At 38.9% G+C, this 22,657-nt stretch overlaps 1 pseudogene; it reads right to left on the reverse strand.

Moving 5' to 3' along the window:
- The window catches only part of LOC142074952 (hippocampus abundant transcript-like protein 1), an 83,062-nt pseudogene that overhangs the window by 5,839 nt on the left and 54,566 nt on the right, over window positions 1-22,657 (reverse strand).

The raw sequence follows: 22,657 nt of genomic DNA on the forward strand, positions 1-22,657 counted from the left end.
TTCACCTTTAATACATACCAGTTTGAGTAACAAATAAAATGCAGAAATCAAATTCTTTAACTGCAGTATTTCAAGCATGTCACTCATCTCAACATTCACAACCAATTCTGAGCAGGTTGATCTCATTAAGAGCAATTCATTCTCTCTTCTCAAGATATCAACGTGTAATGCATAAACACAAATAAGTTTCAGAAAGCAAAAAGCATGAAATGAATATGGAAAAAACTTACAATATCAGTTTTGGGGGTCTGCAGCACCATAAGAATTCAGCCTTTTTTCTTACCGTAAAAGACAAAGTAGGTTAGAAAAATAAAGCATTTTCCCTTTGGATTTCCCTCCAAAACTTGTTTTCAATTCAAAGAACATTTAATCTACAAAGTTGCATGGGTTTTTTTTTGTTTGGTTTAAAGCGTAACTGGACTTTTTTGTGCAACAGCAGAGATTATGGTGTATCGAATAGTCAAACTACCAATAAACTTAAACATTCCTGAAATTTACAGAACAGTTATTTGGTAGTAGTGTATCTTACTGCAAAAGGGTCTGCTTGTTCCCATGATATAAAAGCTCCCCCTGAAGGAGGCCTCATTTTCTCAGGTAGAGATTCTGGTACAGTTAGCAGAATGAAACAGATGTCCACAACAGCCACCGTTGTGGCCACTAGCACAACAAGGTGATCTCCATAGCTGGCAAACAGGTATGCTCCAATGGCAGGACTAGTTACCAAACTTGCTGCAAAGGTGGCAGATACCTATGCACAAGAAGAGTTTACAAAGTTGTCAAAATGGTTTATTCTGTCATTGCAGAATAATAGACTAACTTGCTCCCCCCACCCCAATCCAGCTAAAAAACCAAAAAAAAACCAAAAAAACCACCACAACAAAATAACAAAAAAAACCACAAAACCCACCCCCCAAAACCCACACAACAACAGCCAAAAAAAAAAAAACCACAACCCCCCCCAAAAAACCCACACAACCAGCAAAAACCCACAACACCCACAATCAGACCACACAATATTTAAATCAAAAATCACATATGGCTGCAATATGGGTCCAAATAAAGTTTCTCCACTTTCCTCCACACCCATCACTGAACAAAGTAATAGATAATGCCTTTGTTAACAGTTTGCATTTTAAATACATGTAGCTACAGCTGTACCACTGGAAAGCACAGCAAACTAGTTGTCATAGCTAATGATTTCCAAGATCAATAACAACTGTACTGCTTCATATTATGTTGTAAGGACATGCAACTACTAAATGATCACTTATATTCAGAGGAACATGATGAAAAAACTGAGGTGCTGTAGTTTAATTTCACTACCAAAATTGTGAGAAGAGGTTAGAAAAAAATTTTTTTTTTGGTTTTTAAACAATTACCATTCTTTTCCTCCCCCAAAAATAAAAATCCTCTACATAACTATTCTATAGAATAAGTAAAAACACAAAGTAGAAATTTAGTTTTACACCAAGCTAGGAAAAAAAAAATCTTAAGAAAAAGGTACAACAGACAAAACAATTGGAAAAAGACACAGACCTCATTGAAACAATTACACCTTAGGGTCTATCATTTTATAGAATTTTAGATCAAGCTGCTCTTTAAAACCACAACAAACAAAAAAAAAAACACCCCACAACAACAACAAAAAAACCAACAACAAAAAACAAACCCCAAGAAACCACTGTTTGAAGGCAGACAAATAGATCCTCCAACTACACTTATGGCCCTTTATAGGCAGGAGAAATAAAATGGGAATTCCAGAACTTTTAATCCTATTTTGTCCTCTGCTACAACAATACACACAAGTTTGGTGCAAGAGAACCATATCCTTTATTTTCTTAACTATTAAATCAACATCTGAGATTCACACATTCCTAAGGCTTCCCTTTATTTTTAGATTAGCCCTTACAGCTCAAAGTACAGTACCATCAGCCAAGAATCAAGTCCATGAATAACTGTATAGTTAAACAGATGCACAGAGGATGACAGGATAAATGAAGTTGAAAGATTAAAGGTACCTACCGATGGGCCTCTGGTTACACAAAACCTAAACCGATATAGATATTCACAAAAGCAAGCTAGACAGGAATTACATCATTTTTGGAAAAGCTGGTTTGTACAAACTGAACTACTTTCTTCTCCCTTTGCTAACTAACAAAGGTAGTAAGTTACTAGAAAGACTGCATTATGTGGTTTCACCCTTCCTCCCTATATATGGCTATAGGAAAGCCATTCTACATAGATCCATTCTATATTTTTTAAAAAATTCACACCAAAAGTACAAATCAAGGGCAGGGGAGAGATATTGCCAAACCAAGCATCAAGTAACTTGTATTGCCATTAACAACACTTCTTATTCTGGCTGCAAAGCCTAAAACAATACGTTTTGCTAAACATGCCCTGGATGCAGGTAAAGTAGTCGAACTGATTCTACTTTTCTATGAGCATAGAGCAGTCTGTGCAGCAGTAGCAAATCTGAACTAGACTTTCCAAATTCTAACACATCCTTGATCTATGGCTCGTTCCTTTCTTTATCAGCCTCATTGCATGAATCAGGAAACAACTTGTATATCAAAACACAAGTTCAATACAAAGGTCACAATCTGACATTTTTCAAATTTAAATTTAGCATATCTTACCAGTCCATAGCCTGCAATTCTTTCATGTTCTTGTGTTGCATCAGCTATATAGGCAAATATTACAGAAAAGGTAACAGAAAAGATTCCAGTCACTAAGTCAATTCCATTCAGTTAAGACTTCAAAGTTTCCTAATCAAAATGCTAAAAGTTCTGCTTTGTAGCAATTATACTTTTATGTGGTCAAATAAATTTTGAGATTCATTTAGCTTGAAAAATGTTTATTACAGCATCTTACGAGGCCTCAGAGAAAACAGTTGAGCTCAAAACTATAAGTTAGTGCTATCAAACCATTTCAATTACTGCTATATTTGTACGAATACAGTAACTAAAATCACCTTCCATAATTTCTACTTTTAAGACCCACAAATTTAACAACCCTTAAATAAAAAAGCTCCAGAAAAATATAATCTTATATTAAAAAGAAAGTGTTTTTCCCCCCTCCCATTTGCCCGAACTACTCCTCCTGTGGTTGAATTTCCTGCTCTGTTGACCAGTTCCCTACTGCAGCCTGTACCGCTTACCATGGGCTTATTCTCATTAACTGAATTGGGGCACAGGTGAAGAAAACTGTAAGAAGAATAAATTATTTTTTTCCCCATGCATCTGATAGAGCACCTATTAGTGGAGCACTGAGAAAGGACAAAAAAACCTGTAACAGAAGAAAAAACAATATATCTTAATTTACATTTCCAAGTTTCACTTTAACTGCAATATAAATGGAACTTGACTGCAATTTGATTCAGAAATTGAATGCAAAAAGTTTAGATAACAGAAATTGTACACAATTTCTTCCAGTCTACTTTTCTCTGATTTAGATGCTTTATGTTTTAAATTTATTAAACCTGAATGAAAATTTTTTCACCTCATTTTTTAAATCCAATCTCCATTTGTTTCAATAAAGAGGTATCACAGATGGCAAAAGCTTCTTAAAAATATCCAAAACCTATAGCCAAGTTTCACAAATGACAACTTCTTAGCCTTTATCAAAAGACTTCTTTGTGCTGGGTCCCAAATCCAAATTCCTCTCTAACTCAGACAAGAGCATCTTAAGGCAAGGTTTCAGGTAACTTAACTGTTCTCTTTGAAAAGAGTTGAGAGAAAGCACTAGGAGGAACATAAACTTTGTTTTGCTAAGAGAATAAGTTAATTTCTAGTTTGAGACATCCCTAAATCCCTAGTGCATGGTGTTTTCTGAAACTGCCAGTCTACTGTGAAAGATATCAAGCTAGCAATTTCTTGCTAAAGTTGTCCTGTTTTTATAGCTAAAGCTGACTTACAACCTGTTACAGAGTACAAAACTAAATTTCTGGCTGCTATAAATTAATACTTGGTATAACTTATCACTAAGTGCTTTGAAGTCTCTCAGTAAGATGGTTAAGCAAAGAAGAAACATTCTGAAGTTTTACCTATGCTCAAGAATATTTTTTTCAAGCATTTTTTTGTGGCAACAATCTAGCACGACCACTGTCTGAACACAAAGGTATCATAAGTAAGTGATAAACTACCCTGAACATCTTGACCATCCCAGAATGTTCAAAAAACTCATAAAAGACAGACCAGAAAAAAAAACCTGCTGAAAACTAACTTTTATACCATGTTGGACAAAATTATAATGGTTTAAGTGTTACATTTTTTATCTCAATAGCATCATCATGGCTGTATTAATATGCTTTTGATGTATATCATTTAACATGAAAAGGCAAACATTAAAAAGTTACCTCTATTCTTAGAGGGATCCTTACCATGATTACAATAATGAACTGGTACCTATTCAAATGAGAGGTATTAAAACTTCTGAGAAATATTTCATTTGTTTCAAGATTCTACATTTAACCATAAATCTTGAATCAAGTCCAAGAACACACAACCATGACAATGAAAAAATGGTTTAAGAACTAATTACATTCTCAATGTCCAGGATGTTCTTATGGCAACTGAAGACTAATTACAACACAGGAATACACAGAATATTTAGGTCAGTGTTTCTAAACAGTCTTACCTTAACACCTTGAATAAGACCATTCATTAAAAACATATGGTGGGAAAATATTTCATGTAAGACCTGAAGGGGGAAAAAAAAAAAAAGAAAAAAAAGAAACACATTGTTTGAATCAAGAGAGGTGGGGAAAAAAAAAATGATTCAAAGTTTAGATGCGATTTGTAAAACAGGAAAGCTCTATTTGGACTTGTTAAAAAGGTATCTTACCCCAGAATTATACTCTCATTTGTCTTCATGAGAAAATATTGACAAGCTTTAATATCAATTTACTGGTATAAATTCCTCTGTGGGCACTTACAACACTACAGCAAAGATATTTTGGTTTGGGGTACTTTGCTCAGAAAGGGAATTAATGTAAGCAAAAAGCACCTATATCATGCAAATCACAGAACTTTTGAGGTAGATAATTCCTTCAAAAGGTTGACTTAACCATTGTTACTAATAAGGAGTGAAAATGAGGTTCAGCTAACTTATTCTGTCAAGGAAAAAAACCCCACACAATCTATATTCACGATTGCCCAAAAAGGCACTATACAAACTGTTTCTGAATTGTATGCACCCATAGGCTCCACGTCTTCCTGAACCCCTCCACATTACATATTACAGTGTCCATTTAAGAGAATTATTGCCACCTTAAATCAGACTTAGGGACGTGGAAGTTGACGAAAGAAAAGTATTGTGGAGGAATCAATGTCTGAGAGTACAAGCAGTATCATAGCGTTGGTAAACAAGAAGCCATGGGAAGATGGGAAGTGAAAGAAGCCGTGGGAAAAAGGGAGATAAGAGGTGGCAGTTCACGGTTCTGAGGGCGTGACAAAGATAAGGAAATTAGCGGAGGAGTGTCGAGATGACCTTTTGCTTAGGGGATGTACTAGGGAATTCTTTGAAGTGCGTACGTGGCATAATGTGAGGTATAAAAAGGCGCTTGTGCTGTATAATAAAGGATTTCGTCTTCGTCTTCGTGCCCTCTCAGACGGAGTCCGTGTCCTTATTCGCCACAAGTATGACAGCCAACTTATTGTTATGAGCACAAGCTGCAGATATTCAATAGCCATACAATTAGAAACAGTTTTAATGAACAACTAAATGCTTATAAACACTAGCAAATGTTCTGAATGGTTGATGCATTCTTTAACTACTGCTATGAATTCATTTAAGGTGCTTTAACAGTAGCCTTAATTCAAGGCCAAGTGTGTTAAATTATACTAAATAGATGGAAGAGAGTTAAAATGCCTCACAGGTGGTACTGTATCAATTTTAAAAGTTTCTGCAATAATCAAAGAGCATATACGCACACTTTTTAGAGATCAATGCTAGATGAGCAATGTCTATGTAAACCAGAATATGTTCAAGCTCTTTTAAAAGATTACTTCAAATTGGCTTGCTGTTTCTATATCGATAAGTGGCATATAAGATATATAAGACAAAAGTGGCAACATCTACAAAAGTTATTTATATGCATATTGAGAAAGCCACTAGGCCAAAGGACAACACTTTAGTGTCACTGAAAAAACATCGGCATCATTTTTCAGGAATGGGCAAGATTCTCAAACCATAAGTTTGACAAAGGTTGTTATCATATTAACTATTGCTCAGATAATTCTGCTTATATACACTTGAGACCAGTAACCCCTGCTCCTGACCCCTAGTAATATGGTTAGCATAACTAATTCCATTTTATAAGGTAAACGGCCATTCTCTGTTACCAAGCTGGTCATGTATCAGTCCTTTTTTCCTTCCTCATCACTCCCTGAAGGTCCTGCGCATCAGGCAGACTTCTTCTCCCCTTCCCTATCGGCTTCAAGGTTCCTGGGCACCAGGCCGACTACTCCCCTCCTTACTGGCCTTGAAGGTCCCAGGCACCTGGCCAAACAGGTGGTGGTGACCCTGACACAGAACAGGGAAGCGTAGCAGCACACAGGGTGTCTATAAAATCAAGCAGTTACAAGTCCTAAGTGGGACTTGGACCGGAACTGCTGCTGGACGGCAAAACCCATGATCCCCCAGTGGTCAGGGACACCTCCACCATCGTCTGCTTCTTCTGAGGATTGAGTGACTGACTCGTATTTATATGTTTTTCGAGTCTAGATTATGATTGTTATATTGATATGGCAAGTCATGTATTGAGATTTGACCTGATCTGCAGAGGGTCCAGGTGATTAGAAACCATAAGCTAAGCTGTGCTATAAAATTCTGTGCTACGTTACTTATAAAATTGTGCTACACTGATTCTGCTTATTAAAAATCCTGTGCGACTGATCATAAGATTCCATGCTATGCTAATCATAAAATTCTGTTAAAAAATAAAGCTTTAATTGTAGCTACAACTTAATGCCATCATCATTCTGTCAAGGATTCCCAAAAGAACCTGTCTCTCCCCATAGTGCCGGGTGACAACACTCCTTTTCCTTCCAATACCTCCATCTGTTTAGCTATTCAGAACAATGTTGTATCCATTTGGCCCTTGATCTTATAATGTGAGTGGAAAAGAAGAGAGTCAGTCTCAAGTTGGAGATCAATAAAGCTACTCTAGAAAGCAGACAATGTCTTGCAAATCTTAATGAAAAAAGCAAGCAGGAAACTCAGTCAAATCTAATTATCTTTCTGCAAAGTATTATCCAGAATTTTGGTAGGAGGCAACCACTGATGATATTGGTTCTAGCTTTTGATATTAATTTATTTTACTTCATAGACAAGAGAAATGCAAATTGGCAAACTGATAGAGGGAAGTACTCTAGAGTTCTACTTGATACTAACATTTACATATTCACAAAAATATGATATTGAAAAGAATATGCCATTAAGTGATTAATATAGCTTATGCTAATATTTCCTTACAAGCCCATAAATAAGAATAATGAGCATAAGCTTTAGGCATTTTGTAAGCAAAATATCCTTTAAATCTTTAAACCTAAATCACTTTAAATCTTTTATCATCTAAGTATAGTGTCACATAACAAGCACTACAGCTTCCCTGACAAACAGATGTCAAAAGAAGTGAAAAAAATCTAAAAAGTGAACTCTAATCTCAGCTATCATAGACTGCATACAATTTATTTTGATAATAGACAACACTTTTAATCTGATTGAATGTTGAGTATGACCTGGAGCATCGGGACACAAACAAAAAAAAATTTAAAAAAAATTGAGATTATATGAGTTTTGATCAACAAGCCAGGCATTTCCATTTCTGCCCTTTTCTTGCCACCAGACAAGCCCTCTTGAGCAAAAACAGGTAGCTGAGAGTTCAAAGGCTGGACCTTGCTCACAAGAAAGCTCTGCATGACCTCTAGTAGTGCTGCCTGATCAGCAGGCCAATGTAAGTTACACCACAAGCATGTTAAGAGAGAAGGGTGCAAAGTATTAAACCAGATCTGAAATGTCAAATACTGTGCTTTCTGAAGAGCTGACTACAACTGAAGATGACCCCCAAGCATACATAAATCATCTACGCCTGTGTTAGACAAGTTACACTATTATATTTAAGTCAGTGCTTTAAATTAAATTTTCAGTCCAAAGCAACAGCCTCATAATTATTCAAGACCATGTAAAAGAAGAATAGAACATTCCAAATACAGGAAGATAGTCAAGACCACCACTTTCATTTCTACAAGTATAAAATCCACATACTTCAGTTGAACTAAGAATTTACCTTTAAAGTTAGAAGCACTTCATAACGGTACCATTAAATATAGTGCTCTGTGTCACGAATGAGTGGTTTAGAGGCCACTTAAAGAATCACTGTCAAAGGTATTAGCAGAAAGTGATTTTAACAGAGATTTATGAAGGTGCGACCTAACAGAATTCAATGGCAAGGTTCACTCTACTACTTACTACACGGATGAAACATATAAAGAAAAATCATCTAAGGGTTTATATCTTAGGGACTATATGTGTTTAGCAGCAGTCTAGGGTTCATTCACAGTTTAGCAACACTTAATCATCACGTAATCATTAACAAACTTTAGTAGCACTTAATCATTAACTAGTTTAATATTTATGAAATAAGTGTTAGTAGAGTCTACTATAATCACGACTTAATTACAGATTATGCTTACTATTAGTCCAAACATACCATACAGACAGACAGAAATATATATATATATATATATGTACAGAAGGTATACCTGTTAAAAATTCCCCTCGATTTCATTGAAGAAATATTCACGTCAAATGTCTAGGCATTCCCTCTCAACGGGCGAAAGGGTTGAGCTTTGAGGAGTGAAGGGGTTCAGCCCAGGTCCCGTCATCAGCTTTCGGCGATGGTCCTCCGAATATCGCAGACTCGAGAGGTCACGAGCTCTGAGAGGTGTCCCACTCAGAGGGAAATGCTGGGTGCAGCCCGCTGCAGTCCAGGAGAGCTCAAAGGGCCTCACTTAGGACCACTGTTTATAGGTTCGCAAGATGATTGGCTTTAGTCATCCATAAATTTCCATCCTGGCCACAGTCCCAGGTGGTAATTACTAAAAATTCTCAAGGTTTCAGTGTTGTTCTACTTGACACCTGGGCCAGGCAGTAGGAGTATGTTCCCAGCCTCAGCTATGCAGAGTTTCTGATACAGTCACGGAGCGCTAAACCGCCAGACTCAGTACACCAAGGCCGAGGTTTCATGGAAATTTCTGAGATCAACAAGCGGCCCAGGAGAGGGGGGGAGGAAATGCACCACCACACCCTGAGAAATAATAATTTCAAGAACTACAATTCGACCTGCGTGTAACTGACAGTATGAATTCATATGGTACTATTTTAATTTGCATATTTTACATTAGGTGGGCATATTTAGTATTGTAAAGTTTTACTTCAAGAAATTTCTTGAAGACTGAGGAAGAACTAGTATTTGAACATTATCCCTCTAAATGAGAAGTGCCAAGCTAGCACAACTTGAAGATGAGCACTCTGGTTTAAATAAAGAAAAAGATGAAGACCCAGTAAGCTTCTTCATAGTTTTATGTTGGCAAGACAGGACAGCAATATCTAGTGAAACATCTACTTTATGGAAATCTGTTAACTGTTTATATAGACTCTATTATTAGACTGTGTTAAAGAGATCAGAAAATATTTTTAGGAAGGTTAGACAAACACCTTTTAAGAGTGATGTAGCTGATTCTATCTGGAGGTTAGGGAAGGAAAATAGTTAACACCAATTTCTTCCAGTCCCACAAAACCTTGCTGGTCATGTATTCAAAGTACTCTCAGATATCTGGTGAAAAACTGGGCTAATAAACTTTTGCTAACTACTCTTAGGCAGGCCTGATTTCAACAGATAAGACCCATGTCTTCAGATAAAAGGCTCAAGTGTTTGGCTATTACCAAACACTCAAAGTATCTATTCATCTGGAAAATAACTGCATTCCAGAACAGATTAAATACTTATAAAATCAATTTCTTACATGAAAACCTTCACGTTTTACTTCAAGTCATATGCTCGCACAGCAACCAGCCCACACTAGACTACAGAGTTAGTTATGAGAAGTATATATAATTCAACTGTTAAGATTGGTAGATGAATTGGACTATGAAGTCTTAAAAAAAAAAATTCTACAGAGAGTCTTTCATCAGTACATTGAGTTACTCTAAAAGGCGAATAAAAGCTACTTAGAATGTAATACAGTATTTTGCTAATGTATTTTAGACTGTATCTTTTAGTCTTCCAGCAGTCCACATCTCAGCTTTAGTATGATACTTTTCTACAGCGGTGAATGTTAAGATATGACCCCTGAATTTCAGTTAACAAGGTAAGCAGGAAGTGGAAAACAAATTAAAATCATAATCCCTAGTAAGTAAAAAATTAACTTTTGTCATTACTGTAAGAAGACAGACAGACCAGTGATACTTACTGTTCGCACTGGAGTTGTCAACAGCCCCCAGGAAAAGAATTCTGGAAATATGACCACCACAGCATGGTATACACTTGTCCGACCAACACCTTCTTGCTAAAAAAGAAAAACACATGCAGTGGTTATACACATGCAGTTTATTACATGTGCAAGAATATCTTACAAACATATTTTAAGAACATAATCAGCTTTCAAGATGACCTACTACTAAGTCTTTGGGAACAATAACAAGCGTGGATAAGAATTATTTACTAAATGACTGAAGATCTCCAAGAAGCTTCAGAAAGTTTGTTCCCTCAAACTCTTCCTTACTGAAGAGAACTATTTTCCCATTCATGACATTGCCCTGTACTACTCATCTCCAGTCTGTGTTTAGGTTCCCTTCCCCTTGAGCAGTTTCCAACTCTTCCACAGTAGTACTGCAAACTATATAATTCTCCCTGCTACCTCCATAAGTGGGAATAAAACAGACCAGTTTTATGAAGATCGCATTGCTATTAGAGCAAAACTATGGCAATGTGCAGAATCAGAAGAGCACAGACTTTTTTTTAATTTGAACTGTCAAAATATAAGAGAAAGAACTGACAACTTATGAACTCTGTAGAACTGCTTTCTGTTGACTACTGACTAATTTCATGCTACTGTGTGCCCATAGACTAGAGACCCAGGAGTTATCCTACTGGTCAATATACAGCGCCCAGGAAGAATTAGCTAAATGTGGAAATGCTCACGCTGCTGTGAAAGCACTGCCATGCAAGACCCAAGGACTGGATCCCAGTGAGATATCTGGAAGCTTTTTCTTTAGATGAATTGAATAGAACCCTTGGGTAAAGCAGATTTAAGAAGAATTGTTGCTTTCTTTCATTTCTATCCGTCCCTAGCCATAATAACTGTTTTATTAAGTTTTCAGGTTCTAAAATTACTTTTTCCCTTTACCCTAACATTTGTCCTGAAAGTTAGAAGGTTGATGTTTCACGGTTTCTAGCCAATCCAAAGCCATTCCACTTCCATGGGATTGGTAATTCATAGAAAGGAGTAGTACAGTGCTCTCATCTAATACTCCCATAAAAAAATCCACTTCAAATTGATCCAAAATATAGAATCATAGAATGGTTTGGGTTGGAAGGGACCTTTGAACATCATTTAGTCCAACCCCCCTGCCATGGGCAGGGACATCTTTCAGTTGGTCAGGTTGCTCAGAGCCCCATCCAACCTGACCTTGAACACTTCCCAATGATGGGGCATCCACAACTTCTCTGGGCAACCTGTTCCAGTGTCTCACCACCCTCATTGTAAAAAATTTCTTCCTTATGTCCAGTCTAAATCTACCCTCTTTCAGTTTAAAACCATTGCCCTTGTCCTGTCATTACAGGCCCTGGCAAAAAGTCTGTCCCCAGCTTTCTTATAAGCCCCTTTTAAGTACTCAAAGGTTGCAATAAGGTCTCCCCAGAGCCTTCTCTTCTCCAGGCTGAACAACCCCAACTCTCTCAGCCTTTCTTGATAGGAGAGGTGTTCCAGCCCTCTGATCATCTTTGCGGCCCTCCTCTGAACCCACTCCAACAGGTCCACGTCTTTCTTGCACTGGGGACCTCAGAGCTGGATGCAGTACTCCAGGTGGGGTCTCACCAGAGCAAAGTAGAGGGGCACAATCACCTCCCTTGACCTGCTGGCCACGCTTCCTTTTATGCAGCCCAGGATATGATTGGCTTTCTGGGCTGCAAGTGTACATTGCCAGCTCATGTCCCATTTTTTGTCCACCAGTACCCCCAAGTCCTTCTCAGCAGGGCTGCTCCCAATCCCCCAGTCTGTACTGATATTGGGGATTGCCCCGACCCAGGTGCAGGACCTTGCACTTGGCCTTGTTAACCTTCGTGAGGTTCGCACGTGCCAACTCCTCGAGTCTGTCAAGGTCCCTCTGGATGACATCCCTTCCCTCTAGCAAATCAACCGCACCACTCAGCTTGGTGTCATCTGCAAACTTGCTGAGGGTGCACTCATGTCTATGTCATTAATGAAGATATTAAATAGTATTGGTCCCAGTATGGACCCTTGAGGGACACCACTCATTACTGGTTTCCACTTGTATATTGAGCCACTGACTGTAACTCTTTGGACGCGGCCATCCAGTCAATTCCTTATCCATCAAACCCATCTCTCTCCAATTTATAGTCCAGAATGTTGTGGGGGACCACATCAAAGGCCTTACAGAAGTATAGATAGATTACATCCATAGCTCTTCCCTTGTTCACTGATGCAGTCACTCCATCATAGAAGGCCACTAGATTAGTCAGGCACAATTGGCCCTTGGTGAAGCCATGTTGGCTGTCTCTAATCACTTCCCTGTCTTCCACATGCTTCGATATATCTTCCAGGACTATCTGCTCCATGATCTTACAGGGCACGGAGGTGAGGCTGACTGGTCAGTAGTTATGAAATGGTGAAATAAGAAAGGATGCTTCTCTTGTAAATTGCACAATCTAATAATGCTGGATGCAGTTCAAGAGACATCATCTACTGACGAGCATCAGCCAGATTATCTCCTTTGGGTAGGTGGAGAATAGGGAGAACATGAACCTCAGGGTCTCTCACTAAACCTGAAAAAGTCAGCCTACTATAAAGGCAAAGCAGTCATGCATTTAGTTTCTCCCTTTGTCCAGTAGTTTTAATCTGCATTAGTAGGAATTACAAGTTTAGAAATCACTTACTACAAGATTCATTTAAGCCCACTGCCCATAGTAAAGATTTTTAAAGAAATACCTACTGCCAGGATAGCCTAGAATGCCTATGAACTCTTAGACTTTTAAATCTATCTGATTTTATCAAAATCTGTAGCAGCAAAGTAAAAGCTAATCCAGACAGTATCTTTCTAGATAATAAATTCATGGTATTTTCTATATCATAGTTACAAATTTTGAGGAAAACAGATATCTCTCCAGGGATATAATATGATAATATCATAAATTAAAGATTATCTCTGGGATGCTAATAACTTTCAATCATTATTAACACTTCTCCATAGATTATCATGCAGTTTTTAATCTCTAAATAGCAAAAATTCCAAAGATCATGCATAAAATCTTCCTCATATAAGAAGTCTGCAAGTACTTCTGGATAATCTAACAGCATAATAATTTTAAGATTAGGCTTTTTTTGCCAAGGTATACGTCAGTAAGGCTAGCACTTGTTTAAAACAGATTACACTGAAGTCTGAAGAACCCTTCCTACAATGCTCCCCTCTGGAAAAGGCAAGCTTTACAGTAGAGAGCAGGTGAGGGACTCCCCAGCCTTTCCCCCGCCTCTATTTTACTTCCTCTTGTCTCTACATCAAGTGTGATGTTGGAGCATAAACAATTTTTTCTTGCATTCAGCAAACAGTTCCAATGCCACTAAATAGGAAGTCCTCTTTTCTTTTTTAAAGTATTTTTATTACATGGGGACTTGATCTGAGCTATACATGGTTGACCAGAAAGATGATGTACTTCGCCTCAGAAATCACTTAAATCATTTTGTGAAAGAAATTTGGTTTTAATGTACTGACCCTAAATGAGTATTTCTTCGAGATGAAAATAGTCAGCTAATCATTTTTGGCAGTATTATGCAGCTTCTAGATAGTTGCACTGACCTATTAAAAAAACAAAACCCACACAGAAATCTATAGCCTTTTGGATTCAAGAGAGAAACCAGAAAATCATAGCATCATAGAATCATTAAGGTTGGAAAAGACCTCTAAGATCATCGTGTCCAACCGTCAACCCAACACACCGTGCCCACTACACCATGTCCCTAAGGGCCTCATCTACACATCTTTTAAATACTTCCAGGGATGGTGGTTAAAAAAGTATATTGAGTGATATGCACTATTAGAAAAAAAGATCATAATTATATTACTATATAAACATGTGATGTGCCTGCCTGATTGTTCTTTCTAACCCTCTGCTTCTGGCTATTTTAACCATTTTTCTTATATCTATGTAAGGATCTTTCCTCTTATCCCATTATCGTTTACTTTGTTCAGAAACCTTAAGCAATGCACATTGTGGAATAGTCTGTTTTATAGAAACACAAGTGGAAGATGCTGACAGAAGGATAAAGAACATTGTCAAATGTATGGAAAAATGATCAAGTAGGTTTCTCCAAGCAGTAATAGAAACATCTGTAGAAAGATGCAATAAGAATTTATTAAACAGAGGGACATAAAGGGGGGAGGAATAGAAATCAATTGCCATTGCCTTCTTACAATAAGACACAAAAAATTATGTAAAGTGGGTTTAAAACAGGAGGTGGTGGCACTTTGCACAGTTTACTCTCAAGGTGTAAAATGTCTTGCCACATCCTTTTTGGGGACACTGGGAACACATTCCTATTTAAGTGTAGACTAGACAAGCTTACAGAACAGAAATCTTCTGACTGTTACACATTAAAACACCATATCTAGTTCAGTCTTTGAGCCAGAAGCCATTGAGGGTAGGAAGAGCATCTAAGAGAATGATCACCACGTGCTTCCCACATTCTAAAAGCTCTGCTTTAAATACTACTGTATTGTCCAAAAAAAATACTTCTCATAGAAATAATATACAAACAGCATTTTATGCTATATAAAACTGCAAGGTGATTCATTTGGTGACGAAAATAGTTTTCTTCCTAAAACACAAAGACATAATACATGGAGAATTTTGTCTTAAAAGCATAGGCTAATTAGATAATTCACATGCTTTACCATGTGATATCTCCATGCTCAGTGGCTAAGTTTGGAACTACAGTGCTAAAGTACCAAGTCTTATTTATATAATCAAGTTTTTACTGCTCTGGTCTAGCATACTTCTCTCTGGATTCAAAAATCTTCCAGATTAGCTGCTAATCCTCTAGGCTCTGACAAACTCAGAACAGCAAAAGTGATCTCTCAGCATGAACGTAAGAATTATGTGTTTTAAAGACCGCAGCTAATTATTCCTTGCAATGATTCAGAGTTCAAATATAGCATTATTTTAAATTAAGATGGTATAAAAATTTAGAGTTGCATTAACAGCCCTAAGAAAACAACATGGTTTATCTCTAATTTTTCAGATTTAACAGGAAAACTAACATTTTTTCATAGGACAATGTGGTAGGTTGTATTGATCCTGACCGGGAGACCATTGCACATTTAGGAGTTAATGATCCACATAACAGTTAACCCCAGTAGGCCCAAGCCTGTGCTGTGCTGCATGTATAGCTTGGCCTTCAGGCCTGCGTTGTGCTGCACAAATTCCTTGGCCGCAGGGCAAACTCCCACTTGGTACCTGCGATTACACCACCTGCACAGCCTTGCCTTTATCTAAAAGTACAGAAAGAAGTTATCAGGCAAACATCCTTTATGAATAGAGTTGTTTTCTTGTAAGAAAATATATAATAGCCTGAATGACCGAGAGCGCACTTCTTTCCACAGACAGGATCTGCACAGTGTGCCATAGAAAATCTATCTGCGGTCCATCCGATGCTGCATGAACATGGGGTTCCCAGCATCTAAAGGGACATAAGATTTACTAGCAATCTATATTCCCCTTCTTATTATGTCTTAATAAGATAACTGCTTTAATAAGCCATTTGTTGTCAGGCCTTTCTTATTGAGATCCAGAAAAGACCCTGCCTCCCTGCCCTGATCAGTGCAGAACATGGATTGACCCCAGCCAGAAGCCAAACACCCACCCTGCCTCTCACACACCCCTCTCCCACAGGATGGGGAGAAAATAGAAGGAAGTAAAAACAAACAAACAAACAAAAACCCCACACGCTCATGGGTTGAGATAAAGACAGTTTAATCGGGAAAGCTAAGCAAAAGGAGGAATTCATTCACTACTTCCCATCAGCAGGCAGATGTTCAGACATTTCCTGGAAATCAGGGCCTCAGCGCACATAATGGTTGCTTGGGAAGACAAGCACCATAACCACAAATGCCTCCTCCCCTCCTTCTTCTTCCTTTCCTTGAGCTTTGGTTGCTGAATACAACATCACGGGGGGGGACGACACGACACCACCTTTGACACTGTGCAAGCACTGCTCAGCAATAGCCGAAACTCTGGTATGTTATCAACACTGTTTTAGGCACAAGTCCAAAGCACAGACTGCTATGAAGAAAGTTAACTCCATCCCAGCCAGACGCAATACAGACAAAAAAAAAAGTGCTCCATGAAGCTAGATATAGAACTAGATATCCAAACTGCCAACTTGATTCCCTTGTTTACTACTAACAAGTCATTTTAAACTCTACAAGAAAGAAATTTAAGAAGCCAGCTCACTGGACTAAAAGATCTATCTGTGAAGTTTCATAGCATTTAATCATGCTACATCTGTTTCACCATCCTATACTTTTTATGAAATATTAGAAACAAGGATGCTAGTACTAAGAGTAAAATCTGCAATTATTTGGGTATGCACTACATGTGTATCACTAAAACAGAATTTAATAAATAATGGCTGGTAAAACTGTAGATCTCAAAATACAGTTTCAATTTTAGAAAACTTTCATTATGTTGCTCAAAACAGAGTTATCTGTCTCCACACTAGCTGAGGCATTTTATAGTGTCTGAGAACAAGAAACTAAAGTAAGATTAATTCACAAAGAAGTACACAGGTATGTTTTCACCTTACATATCCCATTTGACGAGTTTTCCTACAAGATCACTTTAAACAGTATGGTATTGTAATTTGCTAAAAGGCTTCCTTAGTATGGCATTACTCTACTGACAATAGGCTGCATAAAAATCAAGTATGTAATGAAATTTAAAATATTCATACCAAGTTTTATACTATCAGTGTTCACAACATGGCAAACACAATGTCCATGGCATCCTTTACTTCAACTTCTGAAGTTCACCAAGATCGGAATAATACAGCCAATGGAATTTACTTAAACATACTCTTTCCCTTATTACTTTTAAGCCAGTAACTGAATTTGTAACAGGTCATTTGCTCAGCATTTATATTTTAGTTCTTCAATTCAAGAAAGCCAATGCCTTCAACAGGGAAAAGTTAGTTACAGATAAGTTAAACCAGAAGCTTGTTACTCTCAAGCTGTGGGGGGAAGCCTTTTGCAACCTAACTTGCTCATAAATACATTTCCACTTTGTCAAATCAAATTAGTTTAATTTTTATTCCGATTTTTCTGTCCTATCAAAGATACCCTTTATTAGCCGAAAAAGCAGCTCACCAAAATTTCTTTTCTGTAATTTCTTCTTCATCAGCAGCCTAAAGGCAAGCTTCCACTTTCAAATGCCAGAACTGCACTCCCACTGATTTCAGAGACATCTGCATTTATATCTAAAGCCATGATCTGCCCCTGTTTTAAATCTGAATAAGCTCATTCATTAACGTCTCAGCAAGGAGAGTTCTAACAATATGACAGCCACATGACTATCACAGGGAGGTATAAGAACTACAGTAACAAAAGAGGAAACAGGCTATTTAGTCAGGAGTTGTAAAACAGACCCTAAGCTGATAAAAGTACAACTTCAATACAGCTATACCAATGTACAGAAGATAAGGCCTTATATTTTCCTCTCTTGTAGGAGATGCATTACAGGAACACAAACTCCCTTAAGAGCACAACTGGGGGGGTGGTTAAACCTGAGATCATTTTATAAGTTAATAATTTGTATCATTTAATAGCTAAATTTGCAGACTGGTAGAACAGGATATTTTAGTACTCAGAAGTACTATTTTAATCCTTTATCCACTTCTAACAAATATTCAATCCATTCATATGAAAAACAGGTTAGTGCCTTTGTCAGCTATGGATTTATTTTCCATTTAGTTTTAATCTTCTTCAAAGTTACAGAAAGACAAATCAAAGCTCTTGATTTTTCTCACTTCTCTACTTGTGCCTTTCACTTCTATATATTGACATCCTCCTTTATTTCCTTCACTGTGTCATCCATCTTGATAAAAGCCAAACTGAAAATAGCTCTGAAAGTTTACATTTCTTAATAAGTTAACAGACCTCTGCTAGAGTTAGTTTCCCATTCTTACTTTAAAATGGGTTACCCCATCATATACATCTGGAGTTCTAAATGGGAGCTGCTGTATGTGATCCTAGAAGAGCAAGAATACATCAGATTTCAACTGAAGTTCTTAAATGAGTCCAACCTGCTTTTTAGAAGATCTAACTATTTCTAAGAGAGATCTGAAAGACTCCAACACAGAAGTGATATGTTACAAAAAGCATGAAGCAGTCATTTCAGAACTAACCCCCCAACAAAACCTTAATGCTGTTTAAAAACTTTTGGCATAAACAATGCTTTCAACACATTTAATTTTGTGAGTAAGCAAATATTAAATACACTACTCAGGAACATCTGAATATGAACAGTCTTAAAACATTAAGAGCTAGGAAGTCAGGTTTAAGATAAAGTTTTAAACCTCCTTTGAAAAGTTGGAATAACTTACAACACAAAGTGAGATAAATTATTGTCTTGCTTAGTTTTGTATTTGTGCCCCTTCAAAAACTTTCAATGACAATTATCTATTTTGTTACTTGATGCGCCCCTGCCCCCAGGTTCCTCTGCTCCCATCTCATGCTCTGGGATAGCTGACTACAAGACAGAACTTGGTTATATCATCTCAGCCTGGCACACCCTGCCTCAAACAAGTCACCTATACTCACCTACTGCAGAAAGTTCAGGAGGTGTCATTCTAGTATGGTTACATGGGAAAGCTGCTGAATCATGCAAATGTTTAATTAAAATAATATGGGAATTGTTATAATATAAAATATTGATAAATTGATTTTTAGAACAAGAAAGGAACAGATGGTCATGAACCAGTAGGCATGAACTTGAGATAAATGAAGTGTCTTTCAAACTGTAAAAATTGTGCCAAGTTCCTCAAAGATCATGTCCTAAGTTAACCTATCCTAATTATAATATGAAAACCACACCTCCACTGCTGAAATCTCCCCCTACCACATAAATCCCCTTACCCACTGAACATGCGTAGTTAAAGTTGAGAATGACAAAGCAAAATGGTAATGAGAAAATTATAATAACCAATCTGTGTGTAGAATGGGCGGTAGTTAGTTGATTTTACGATATAAATAAGGACTTGTTTTGTATTTTGGTGTGCTAGCTTTGTGGAGTTACCACCTAGCACCCATCTCTGCGCAGACATGGGATAAACAAATATCTCGGCTCTGTGTGTGAGATTGGCTTATTGCACACCAGGTAACAAACCCTGTTTGAGGGACAACAGTGGTACAGTACATGTCAAGGACAGTTTGCCGATCTCAGGTGTCGTGGTTTAATCTGGCAGGCAGCCAAATACCACGCAGCCGCTCACTCACTCCCCCCGCCCCCCGCAGTGGGACGGGGAGAGAATCGGAAGGGTAAGAGTGAGAAAAACTCGTGGGTTGAGATAAAGACAGTTTAATAGAACAGAAAAGGGAGAATAATGATAATAAATAACGATAGAATATACAAAATGAGTGATGCACAATGCAATTGCTCACCACCCGCGCTGACCGATAACCAAGTAGCCATCGCTACTTCCTGGATCACGCCTACCATTCATATACTGAGCATGATGTCACATGGTATGGAATACCCCATTAGCCAGCTGGGCTGGCTGTCCTGATTATGTTCCCTTCTCGTGTACCTAGCTCAGTCAGTAGGCATGGGAGGTGTCCTTGGACTAGGAGGGCACTTAGCAACAACTGAAAACATCAGTGTGTTATCAACATTCTCCTCATACTAAATCCAAAACACAGCACTAGGAAGAAATTTAACCCTATCCCAGCTGAAACTAGGACATTATCCACCCCTTATTCCATACCATTTAAGTTATGCTTAGGTCTCACATTTTTCGATACATTTCAATTAATCACCACTATCTTTCTTTTTATATATACATATATATATATATATGCACACACAGATATCATACCCTTAGTCTATGCACTATCCCTTTAAAATGTCCATTGAGTTCATTTAGTCCACAACTTTGGGCACCATCTGTCATAACAGTCTTTCAGGGTAGGAGAGATGGTGTGTGGTGTTGGGCTGTTGCATCCTGAAGCCAGTTCTCTTTTCGGTACTGCTGCGCTCGTCCAGTTCTATCATCGTTGCACTTTGCTTGGTTTCATCGGAGTTAGTTCATTCTTCATTAATCTGGGTGATTTTCACTGCTATACCATTGATAGCAACCATAGAAATAATGATATACAATATCATATAACAGTTGACATCATAAAATTCAGTTCATTGGCTATTTTCACCCAAAATCAAATCCCCTTGAGGTACACACCGGACCTCCCCATCCTTTCACATCACCCACCAAGTGCACCCAGGTCCTTGAGCAAAAGCAATCCCTCGGATGGGTTTTCCCTTGCCCGAGGCAGGAGTAACCCAGACTGTCTTCCCCAGCATATTTCTTATGTGCACGAAGGGACTTTATCTCCATCTACAGTACGTAAGAGTCTTGATTGGGCAGGGTCAGCTCGATTAACAGATCCCCTGGTGTTGACTAACCAGGTGGCTTTTGCTAAATGTGTGTCCCAATGCTTGAATGTCCCACCACCCATTGCCCTCAGTGTTGTCTTTAGCAGCCTGTTGTATCGTTCGATTTTCCCAGAGGCTGGTGCATGGTAGGGGATGTGATGTACCCACTCAATGCCATGCTCTTTGGCCCAGGTGTCTATGAGGGTGTTTCGGAAATGAGTCCCGTTGTCTGACTCAATTCTTTCTGGGGTGCCATGTTGCCATAGGACTTGCTTTTCAAGGCCCAGGATGGTGTTCCGGGCAGTGGCATGGGGCACGGGATATATTTCTAGCCATCCGGTGGTTGCTTCCACCATGGTGAGCACATAGCGCTTGCAGTGGCGGGTTTGTGGGAATGTGATATAATCAATCTGCCAGGCCTCTCCATATTTATATTTCAACCATCATCCTCCATACCAAAGAGGCTTTACTCGCTTGGCTTGCTTGATTGCAGCGCACGTTTCACATTCATGGATAACCTGTGCAATAGCGTCCATGGTTAAGTCCACCCCTCGATCACGAGCCCCTCTGTATGTTGCATCTCTTCCTTGGTGGCCTGAGGTGTCATGGGCCCACCTAGCTATAAATAATTCACCCTTATGTTGCCAGTCCAGATCCACCTGAGCCACTTCAATCTTAGCAGCCTGGTCCACCTGCTGGTTGTTTTGATGTTCTTCAGTGGCCCGACTCTTGGGTACGTGGGCATCTACATGACGTACTTTTACAACCAGGTTCTCTACTCGGGCAGCAATATCTTGCCACAACGCGGCGGCCCAGATGGGTTTACCTCTGTGCTGCCAGTTGTTCTGCTTCCACTGCTGCAACCACCCCCACAGGGCATTTGCCACCATCCATGAGTCAGTATAGAGATAAGGTACTGGCCATTTTTCTCGTTCAGCAATGTCCAAAGCCAGCTGGATGGCTTTCACCTCTGCAAACTGGCTCCATTCACCTTCTCCTTCAGCAGTTTCTGCAACTTGGCATATAGGACTCCATACAGCAGCTTTCCACCTCCGATGCTTTCCCACAAGGCGACAGGACCCATCAGTGAACAGGGCATATTGCTTCTCGTTTTCTGGTAGTTTGTTATACAGTGGGGCCTCTTCAGCACGCGTCACCTCCTCCTCTGGGGATGTTCCAAAATCTTTGCCTTCTGGCCAGTTCGTGATCACTTCCAAGATTCCTGGGTGACTGGGGTTTCCTATTCGGGCCCGTTGTCTGATCAGTGCGACCCACTTACTCCACGTAGCATCAGTTGCATGATGTGTAGAGGGGACCCTCCCTTTGAACATCCAGCCCAGCACCGGCAGTCGGGGTGCCAGGAGGAGCTGTGCTGCAGTACCAACCACTTCCGAAGCAGCTCGAATCCCTTCATATGCTGCCAATATCTCCTTCTCAGTTGGAGTGTAGCGGGCCTCGGATCCTCTGTATCCCCGACTCCAGAACCCTAAGGGTCGACCTCGAGTCTCCCCTGGTGCTTTCTGCCAGAGGCACCAGGTAGGACCATTCTCCCCGGCTGCGGTGTAGAGCACATTCTTACATCTTGTCTTGCCCGGACTGGCCGAAGGGCTACTGCATGAACTATCTCCCGTTTAATTTGTTCAAAGGCTTGTTGTTGCTCAGGGCCCCATTTGAAATCGTTCCTCTTCCGAGTCACTTGATAGAGGGGGCTTACAA

This window comes from Calonectris borealis, chromosome W (genome assembly GCF_964195595.1).
Source record: "Calonectris borealis chromosome W, bCalBor7.hap1.2, whole genome shotgun sequence".
NCBI classification, from domain to species: Eukaryota; Metazoa; Chordata; class Aves; order Procellariiformes; family Procellariidae; genus Calonectris; species Calonectris borealis.